Genomic DNA, 10639 nt, shown 5'->3' with positions numbered 1-10639 from the left:
GACAAAATTATCCTAGGAAAAGCTGGTAACAGACGACAGACAGACAAATTTTGAGGTGTAAAACAGATACAAATTATACCCTCAGTTGGTCTAATATTGACATCCCTTATTATTCCAGCACCCTTCTTTAGAGACAGGAATAATTATCAGATATTATATTATTATCATATTTTGAATTCGAAGTAAAGATGGCGGGTGTAAGTGAAGGATGGGATTGCCAATTCAATTGGATAAAAATCAGATAATTTTGTGACTTTCCGACTCAAAAGAATTGGAAAATTAAGAAAAATTATCAGTGGGTCAGATGGCTGGAACACAAGTTTTGTGATGGCAGCCTTAGTTCAAGCTAAAGCATAGTCATTTGGGAGAATGCAACAACCTATTGAATCAGTTTCCTGCATACCGTGAAGGCGGGAAAACTTACATCAGTGGAGGGAAACTTGCATAGCCCTCATCAAAATACAAAGTTAAATCAAAAGAAATTCCATGGCTTGGCAGCAGGTTTTAGGTGCCCCCTAAGAATTCAGGTGACCCCTAAGATTTAGGTAACCCCTGGTTGCCAAATACTTTTGGTGACCCCTAAGCCAATGACACGTCAAATTCTTTCGAAAATCCTTCTCAAACTATCAAACAAATACAACAGTTAGTTTAGCTTATTGCTAAATAGAATAAATGCCCTAAGAAATTAGAGATAAGTTAAGTACTGAAAGGTTACTGCCAGATTATCAAGTCAGGATGCAGATCCCTTGCCGACAGATTTTTTATCTGAGTAAATGCAAAATGATTAAAGAATTTTTACAGATCAGTGCCGTAGGAAGCATTTTCATATTAGGGGGCTGAAGTTTAGTGATACCGCGAGGGCCAACCATGGTTTGGCCCAAGGGGGAAAATTTTGAAAATTTGAGCTCTAGATTGCTTGAAAATGCACTCAAAGCATGCACTTATAAGACAATTATGACAAATTCAAAAAGAAAAACTTTGCAAAATAGCCATTTTTGAAAAAATTATTAGGGTTATAGTTCCCCTTGCCCCCCCCCATGCTACGGCACTACAGATAATATATTAGATACCAAATTGTCAGTTTTTGAGCATTGCTTAGATTAAAATATAAGTTGAGGAATGCCAACCTATGGTCTGGTAGGCTGCTTATAATTCAATCACCAAACATAGAATGTAGCCCCCAGGTCCATCTGAAAAAATTTAGGTGACCCCTAACATGGTTAGTCCCCCCTAGCCACAGGCTAAAATCAGGTACCAATCGCTGCTCGACCTTTTAGCCCCCCCCCTGCAGCCAGGGGGGTTCCAGCCATGAATTCTCCCAATCATTAAAGTGATGTCATGCATAATCATGCTTAATAGTACTATATACTATACTTAATAGTACTTAACATACTATATTCTAATGCAGACCAACTAACTAAAATAAAGAAAAGAGAACTAAATGAAGTGAGTTCAAAAGAAAAACCCTATATCATTGCAATTTGTGAAGTAAAACCGAAACATTTGAAAAAAGAACGTCTCATACCACATTGAAGGCTACTCCCAACCCTACGAAACAAATGCCTTAAATAATGTTGGACCTGGAATCATCGTTTTAACGCATAAATCAATCAAAAATGTAGTCGAAGTGACACCCAATAGTGAATTTCAGGAGGTATGCTTGCTGGCAATCAAACTCAAAGGAGCCGATTCTTTGCTTTTCGGATGTATGTATAGAAGTCCAATCAACACGCCAACATCAGCAAAAAAACAATACAGCACTTAATCTTCTTCTGAAGGAAATAGCAATGAATAAGAAATACAGTCATAAGTGTATCGTTGGAGACTTCAACTATAAAGATATCAATTGGGAAAATTGGTCAACTCCTCACGATGACACGAAGGAAGACAAACAATTTCTCGGAGCTTTAAGAGACTCCTTCTTTTACCAACAGGTCGATGAACCAACGAGAGCTGAAGGTACCGATACGCCAGGTTTAGCAACATAACCTACCTTTCACCACTTCATAAAAGTGATCACAGTGTTCTATCATTTACGTTCGAATGTTACTTTAAAACAGCATTTATGAAAACTGTAACTACATAAGGCAAATTTTGAAGCAATGAAAGGACATCTTTCCATCAAAAAGCAGATAATGCAAACGTAAATGATTGCTGGAAGATGTTGCGAGATAGATTATTTGAGCTTAGGAATCGATACGTTCCTAGTACGAAGAGAAAACATGCTTACGGAAAAAAGGGAAGTTTTGCAATTGATCAAGATATTCAACAAAGCTTAAAGGAAAAACGTCGCCTTTATTGCAAATGGGTAAGATCAATAGGTACAACTTTGGAACAGAGAAATAGAGCTATTTACGCTAAGCTGCAAGAAACATAACAAGGTTACAGGAAAGATCAGACGAGAAAGAAGAAGACTACAAGAACGAATTTGTGGTCAAGCAAAAAGAAGCCGTAAGAAATTTTGGAAGCATATCCGCAACTCAATGAAGACCAAATTGGGAATTTCCCCTCTTCTCCTTGATCCAAATGATAAATCATCACTTCGTTTTACTAATGAGGATAAAGCTGACATCCTACAGGATCAGGTTTTGCAGTGTTTTTACGAATGAAACTGCTGGATCACTACCTGAGTTTCCATCACGAACAGACACAAATGTAGCATTCGATCTAACAATCGACATGGTCAGAAAGGAACTGAAAGGTTTGAATCCTAATAAATCGCTAGGACCTGATGAGATTCACTCAGTCATGCTGAAAAAGCTGTCCTTCAGGTGGCCTTTTACATAGCCGGTCCTTTACATACTATCATGGCCAAGTCCTTTGTAGAAAGTAAGCTACCTGATGATTGGAAGACTGCACCTTGCAGAAAACTACAGACCCGTTTGTTTAACATCAGTTGCGTGTAGTGTAATGGAAAAAATCCTAAAGAAACAAATAATAGAGCACCTTAAGAATGAGAAATTGCTATCAACTAAATAAAATGGGTTCATGGGTAAGCGATTGACAGTGAAACAACTACTTCACTACTTAGACACACAAAAGTGCAGACTCAATATCCAATGATAAGGTTGTTGACGTAATCTATTTTGACTTCACAAAGGCATTTGACACCGTTCCACATTGCAGATTACTAAGAAAACTCGAAGTGTATGGTATCAGAGGAAGGGTACTTGGTTGGATGAAAGCATTTTTGTCCAATCGTTACCAATATGTGAAGGTCAATAGAAAGTTATCTAAGAATTGCCAGGTGCATAGTGGCGTACCACAAGAAAGTGTCTTAGGTTCACTCCTTTTTGTTATTTACATCAATGATCCAGCTAAAGTCATCAACTCAGAAATAATCCTCTTTGCCGATGACACAAAGCTGGTTGAAGAAATAAATAACGCTGAAGATGCAATTAGACTTCAGCACGCTATTGAGGCAATTGAAAAGTAGTCTGATGACTAGTTGTTGAAATTCCATCCTGACAAGTGTCATGTGTTGACACTAGGGAAATTCTGGAACATTCAACATGCACATCCTTACAAGATTGCTGGCCCTGTCCTAGAACATGTCAATCAAGAGAAGGATCTTGGGGTGATTATTGATAGTGAATTGAATTTCGAAGAGCACATCTACACCAAGATCAAGAAGGCTAAATCGATTGTTGGATTGATTAACATAAGCTTTGACTACCTTTCTCCCGAGATGCTCCGCACACTTTTCATTGCATTTGTGAGACCTCCCCTTGAGTATGCGCAAGTAGTTTGGTATCCAGGGCTGATGAAACACTCTGATGCAATTGAAAGTATCCAAGGTAAGGCCACAAGACTTGTTGGTGGTTATAGAAACCATTCATATGAAGAACCTTTACAAGCCATGAACCTACCCAGCCACAAGATCAGGTGTAAAAAAAGGGACATGATGGAAGTATATAAACATCTTAATGTCTATGATAAATCTTCCTATGTCAGAAACTTGTCCTTCGAAATCGAAGAGGAATTAAAGAGGAATTTCGCTGAAGACGGCATTAGAGGATACCAAACTTAAATTCACTTTACTATAGGAGCATTGATACTTGGAATACTTGGATACTTGGAATGGTTCGGCAACCAATGTTGTAAATGCACAGTCCGTAGGGTCCGTAGTCCCCCCCCCCTTTATAAAGGGGGGGGAACCAACTTTCCAATTTTGAATGGGTGATAGGGGGGAAAATGAAAATTTGAATAGTAAAGGGGGGGAGAGGGGGGAAAACATTGATAGTTGGCAAATTTGGTGGTGGGGGGAAGTATGAAATGACTTCAACTTTATCTCAGCAACCAAGGTCAGTCCACATGATATCATGTGATTAGATCATGATTCTATTTTGTCTAGTATTCCTTTTGCAGCAAAATTTTACGTTTGTGTCGGGTTGAAATTTGAGAAATTTATATATGGGGGCAACTGATATTTTCAGAACTTTCTGGGGGGAAAGCAAAAAAGAGGGGGGGAAACTAAAAAACCGAAAAGTCATAGGGGAAAAAAAAAGAGGGGCGAGATTTAAAAAAATCAAGAATTTGGTGGGGGGAACAAACCCTGGAGGACACTATGTCATTTAAAATGGTGGACAGAGTTGTGGGATGATAAAGGCGCTCACTGCTTTGAGGATGGTAACGCCCAATAGAGAGTTTCCGCAGTCACAATGGCAACTGCAACAGCAACGTGAAAACATGTGAAATTGCATTTAGGTGTTAAAAAAATCAGCATTCCCTTTGTTGTTCATTTTTGATTATTTTTCAATCAATTATTTTTCAATCAATTATTTTTCACAATTTATCATTTTTTTTAAAGTAACAAAAAATAGTAAATCCCAAAGCTTTTCTCTTTCAATGCAAACTAAAAATATTGTAATGATCAGAATTATTTTGTAATGTTATTAGTAACAAACTGTACAAACTTAAAATCAGGATTTCAAAAATTCAATACTTGAAACTTACACGCATATAACACAAGAAAAAAAGCTTTAAAAATGATAAAAAGTTTAAAGATTCTGAAATATTTTTTCAAAAATGTCTTACTTTTTGCTTTTATGTTGATTTCTATGTAGAAATCTCACATTGTCTGACAACGCCAAAATGAGTGATTTGCCGTTCAACTCAAAGGTGTGAATTTGATGTTTTCATGTTGCTGTTGCAGTTGCGGTTGTGACTGCGGAAACTCTCTAATATGATCAGCCAACAGTTTGTTGCCGTGCGAGTTATGTCATGCACTCCACTACAGTATAAAGAACAGCAAACAGCATTTTACGGTTATAAGAATATCCTATGTGCTTAATTCTGTTTCACTTTGAGTCCTTTATTGAAGATGAAGAAGGAAAAAGAAAAGAAATGCGCTGGTTAATTTTGTTTAAATAGGTTTGTTCTATCATTGTTGAAAGTTGGAGAAATTTCTACCAACGCAGAATTTTTTTAGAACCAATTAAAGACACAGTCTGCTTATACTTACTATGCTTGCTACATCGTCTAGGCAAAAAACGTTAAAACAAGATGTGAACGTAATTTTTGATGAGCGCTGTTTTGATTTTTTTTATTGCGGCTGCAGTAACTCGCCAAATATTCCTTTAACTTTCATTTATAGGTAATATCTAGTTTCCCGCTTGTTTTACTTGCATTCACTGAAGTATGGAGTACTGTAATTAGTTTATGCAAAAATAGACTGTTGCCTTCGCCTAAAAGTAAAAGGGGTAAGTATTCAACAAAGCTCTCATTGCGGTTTGCTGACTACCATGATCTCTCTCTCTATTCATAGTCATTATAAAAACACTGGTCTAGAAGGCTTTTGTCTCTTTTTATTGTTAAAAGATAGAGCTTATGTACCAAAATCGATTTATTTTGCAAACATTTTGATCATATGATTAGAGAATCAACCAATCCCAAGAGGAGATTTTGGTAACGTGATCAAAAAGTATGTAGTAAATCGCAACTTGTCTTTTGTTTGTAACAAAAGAAAATTGAACAAAAAGCTAAAATAACATTGCCAGATCAGGGTTTTTTATAATGACTATGCTCTATTCAATTGAAATTTAGTCACATCACGAGATTAATTAAAAGTAAAATCATGTGGTATCGTGAAGTTGGGTAACTTGCATCGGTGGAGGCAAACTTGCATAGCCATCAAATGACTGACCATTCAAAGCAGCAAAGTTTCAAAACAAATGAACTATTGTAAGTTGGTCTAATCTCAACATCCGTCTTCTAATTTCGACACCCTTCTTTAGAGATAGGAATAATATGAAAATTGGAATTGGTCATTGAAAAAGAATTTATCCTCTCTTAGCTACCTCTAAGCAAAGAAAAATAGTTTCTACCTTTCTATTATTTTCAGCTCTAGAAAAGGGTGTCGAATTTATACGAGGGATGTTGACATTAGACCAAGTCCAGACGCTACTAATCAAATGTTCCCAACGTTCGATTATAATCGATAATAATCGAATATAATCGAACGTCATCAAATGATGACTTATCGATTACACCAAAATTTTGAAATAATCGAATACTCACCAGCCTCAGAATATCTGCATCTTCTTTGATTACCGTTCGATGAATGTTCGAAGACCCTTTGATTACTCTTTGATTAATTTGATTACTCTTCGATTAATTCGATTATTCTTCGATTAATTCGATTATTCTTCGATTAATTCGATTATTCTTCGATTAATTCGATTACTATCGGTTTGTAAGATTTATTAGACGGTATGCAGCTCCGCTCGCAACTCTACTCTACCATTTTTGTTTTGATTTAACTTTATATTTTAATGAACAGCCAGGTCAGTCATTTGAGGGCTATGCATGTTAGCCTCCACTATACTGATGTAAGTTACCTGATCTCACGCTCACGGTACTATCTACTCTCTTTTTTATAACTTGAACATTCATCAGGAGGCAGGCAGTTCATTGCATTTCTCCAATTTTATTACTCTGTTTTTCACCAAGTATAACGTCAGAAGAAATTGTCTGATTGTAGAAATAAATACAAAGAAAATACTAAATTTTTATAAATGTTATTAGGAAAAATCAGCCCACTTTATGCACAGATCAGATTCAGGTACATTTTAAATTGTTACATGAACATGCATCTTATCTAAAAATTACCAAGCAAAAGGTTTGAACAGTACAGTGTTGATGACACAGACAAAGTGGGAAACAAACAAACTCTTACATATATAACGATATCTTCAATCAACTATGCTGTAATGTTACATAAAAAGTCAAATGTCATGTCATGCTGACTCTTTTGGAGAAGAGGTTGGCAAAATACACCAGTAGAGTAGAGTCTTAAACCGATACGTCGACACGGTCTAGCAACATCTGTTCTGTGGTCTGTCAAACGTCAAACTTGCTGAAACTTTTTAAAACCGTTGCTCGATGTGGATGGTTTTGGCTGATCGTTGCTTGAGCCAATGACGTGTTCTTTTAAAGTTTAGTACATAAAAAAAGGAGGTGCAAACAGCGAAGCGAACGACTCCAGCGGAAAATTTTAAGAGGAAGTTTTATTAAAAAGGGCGGCCAATAGGAGGGCGGAAATGAAAAAAACGCGCGAGAGCGAAAAAAAGAAGCGCATAAATAAGGAATTTTTGGGTAAATTTTCTCTTTTTTGGCTGAAAACTGCAAATTCTAAAAGGTGTAAAAAAGCGAGGGGGCATTGAAATCAAAACCAAACGCGTCTCTTGCCTTTCGCCCAGCGCCCACTTTAAAAAAATAAAAGATTTCTTTACCTCAATTTTGGAACTTTCTTAACAATATTTGACCCTCATCCAAAGTACACTATTCTTATTAAAGTTTAATTTAATCAAATATTTCAATTTGGGATGGGTTGGCAGACTTCCGCTCTCTCCGGGGGGCGGGCTATATTCTGAGCCTTATTGGACTATTTTTGAACTTTTGGATTCTAGGTCCTAAGTCTAGCGTTAAAACTATTTTCGGAGTTGTTTGAAATGTTCGATAAATTAATAAAATGACATCAAGCATTCAGATGGTCCAGAGGAGAGGGAGTGGAAGTGCCAAAATGAGACCACCATAAAGAGACTATGAAAGAACGAAGAAAAAAACGAGAAACGAATAAAAACGACAAAAAACGACAAATTACGGCAAAAAACGAAAAAACGACAATAAAGAACGACATATTTCTAATATAATAGGAGGCTTACAAGACGGACCTCGTGAATCACTACTCAATCTATTATAACAACCATAGCAAAAGTGCACGAGTAAACAGCATTTGTTGTTTCGATCAAAGAGATAGAAAATAGAGGAGGTTGCACGCAACTGCTTTAAAGCCGGGCGACTCTTGTTTTCTATTCAATTTCCTTTGTTTTGCAACAAAGAAAAATCGCCTTTGACGCGAGCTGTGTTATGCCGCCAATCGAGAAGGAAGCAAACATGGCGGGTCGAAGCGGTGATTTTTCTGCTGTTATTTTTGTTATGTCTATTCGAGTTATGACTAAAACAACGTCTACAGCAAGTACTACATTGTTTGAAACATCTCAAATGCTTTGGGATATATTTATTTCAACCAATCAAATGATTTGTTTACGTTTTGATCAAGGATACAGTGAAATTATCATCGAAGAAAGATGGCCTGTCTTGTTGAGTAGCTAACAGCACCAACTGATGGAAATCACTCGAAATCGAAAAGATGGACATTTTTTCTCAAATAGGAAATAATTTTCCTTGGTAGAGGATGCCTTGAGGTATGTATATCTGAAGTTTCTAGTGTGGTCTGGCTCTTTTCACTGTGGTCTGGCTCTTTGAGTTCAGCCCATTTTTCATGTACTCAACTCGACTGACTAGGTTCAGGTTCTTGTTGTCTTTCACTCTGGCAGTGAATTTCGAAAAGTTTGCTTCTTGATTTGTTTTTTTTATTACTGAAGGAAGAGATGGAAGTCTTCTTCTTCTTAGAAGAATTTGAATTTCATCGAACAAACCTACCCTTTGGTTTGGCTTAGTAAAAACGTAGTGTAGATTATTATGCGGCCGGTGCATGATAAGCCAATTCATCATAAAAAGTAAGACCGTAGAAAACTTAAAGAGGCAACTTCTTTTGATGCTTTCAATGCTTTGAGAGTTGATGTTATTCAGTGCTGCAAATAAGGCAATTTCAGTTGGCCGGTAATTTTTCGAATGTAACGAGCATCTTTGTAGTCATTTATTTTACAGATTGACTTATTGGATTATTAGATTGACTAAACACCTATTTTAATTTAAAAGCTGTTCCTCCTTTAAATAGAAGCGCTATTAAGTATCAATCTAAGCCTCTAATCTTCAAATTTTAACCGGACAAAATGAAAAACTGAGCTTCAGAATGGCCGGTAGAAACTACGAAATGACCGGTAATTACCGGTCACCGGCCGTTATTTGCAGCACTGTATACTAATGAATCTGTTGATTTTCATCCTGAGAAAATCTGTGAAAAGTGTAGAGTTGTTTGTACGAAGTTTGAATCAGCGTTGAAAGGCACCCAGAAGCACCCAAGCTGAAAAAGTAGGAAGAAATAGAAAGTCAAGCATAACTCAACTCAGCGTGTTAAAGCAACACCAGGTATATATTGATACTGGTGGTTTCGCAGATTTTGTTGATGGAGAGAAAATTTCACAATATTAAAGAGACCGTGTGGCTTGTCTAATTATTGTTATTGATGCTGAAGACTTTTTATTTTGTTATTGGGTGAAATAAATGAGGAAATCTGTAAGTTGGAAAGGCAATGTTATGAGGAGGGCCAACAAGCAAGACAATCGGCCTCACATGTTTTAGCTTTTATTGTACTACTTACGAGGTATCTACACTGGATTTACTTTTGTTTTTGTTTTTTCCCTACTGCATCTGCTTCAAGTGATGAGTTATTTCCTGTAATCTGGGAGCTGTTAAAGTTTTGGAATTATATTGAGTTTGAAGGTCAGGTGTTTGGTATCTGATGGAGCATTGTACAAACCGTTCATTTTATAAACTCAAAGAATAAGGAAGATGAAGTCCATTTCTTCAGTATTAATCTGATGTGCTTTGGATAGAAAGCTCTATTTCATTTGTGAGTATACAAAACAATTTTGAAAACTCTCATGGAAATAGAAGCACCAAAAACTTTTGTAAATCAATGGTTTGTCTATTATTTCCAGAGGATATGATACCTTAGATATTATTAATGATGATTTGTTTGAAATAGTATTATCACTACCAGGTGTACTATACCAGGTGTTGAAATTCAAAAAAATGATTGAAATTGTAAGGTTTCCTTTCCTTTTAGCTGGACAAACACTCGATCAGTTGGATCCGTGTGGTACAACTCTGGGAGTTCGAGAATACCATAATCCCAGGGCTTTACATGATCAAATTAAGAAGAGAAAACATCGACTAAATAGGATGACATTTAAACTTGCAGCTCAGGTAACTCCCATATTAACTCAAAAATTTTGCTTATGTTACTAAGCATACAATTATACAACAGTTATCATTTTTTATATTTTTCCTTCTTATTTTTGACCATGCTAGGTGAAGTCTGAGAATTAGGTCTGTCTGAAATAAAATGGCTTTTTATGACAATAAAAATGTTGTCCATGACATTGAAATAATTTAGTCTATAGCTACAAGTCTGCTTGTTCTTAGTCTGATTTTAGTTTGATGACTAGCT

The sequence above is a fragment of the Clytia hemisphaerica genome, unplaced genomic scaffold, assembly GCF_902728285.1.
Source record: "Clytia hemisphaerica strain Z4C2 unplaced genomic scaffold, Clytia hemisphaerica genome assembly, whole genome shotgun sequence".
Taxonomy (NCBI): domain Eukaryota; kingdom Metazoa; phylum Cnidaria; class Hydrozoa; order Leptothecata; family Clytiidae; genus Clytia; species Clytia hemisphaerica.
Note: the sequence above shows the minus strand (reverse complement) of the source record.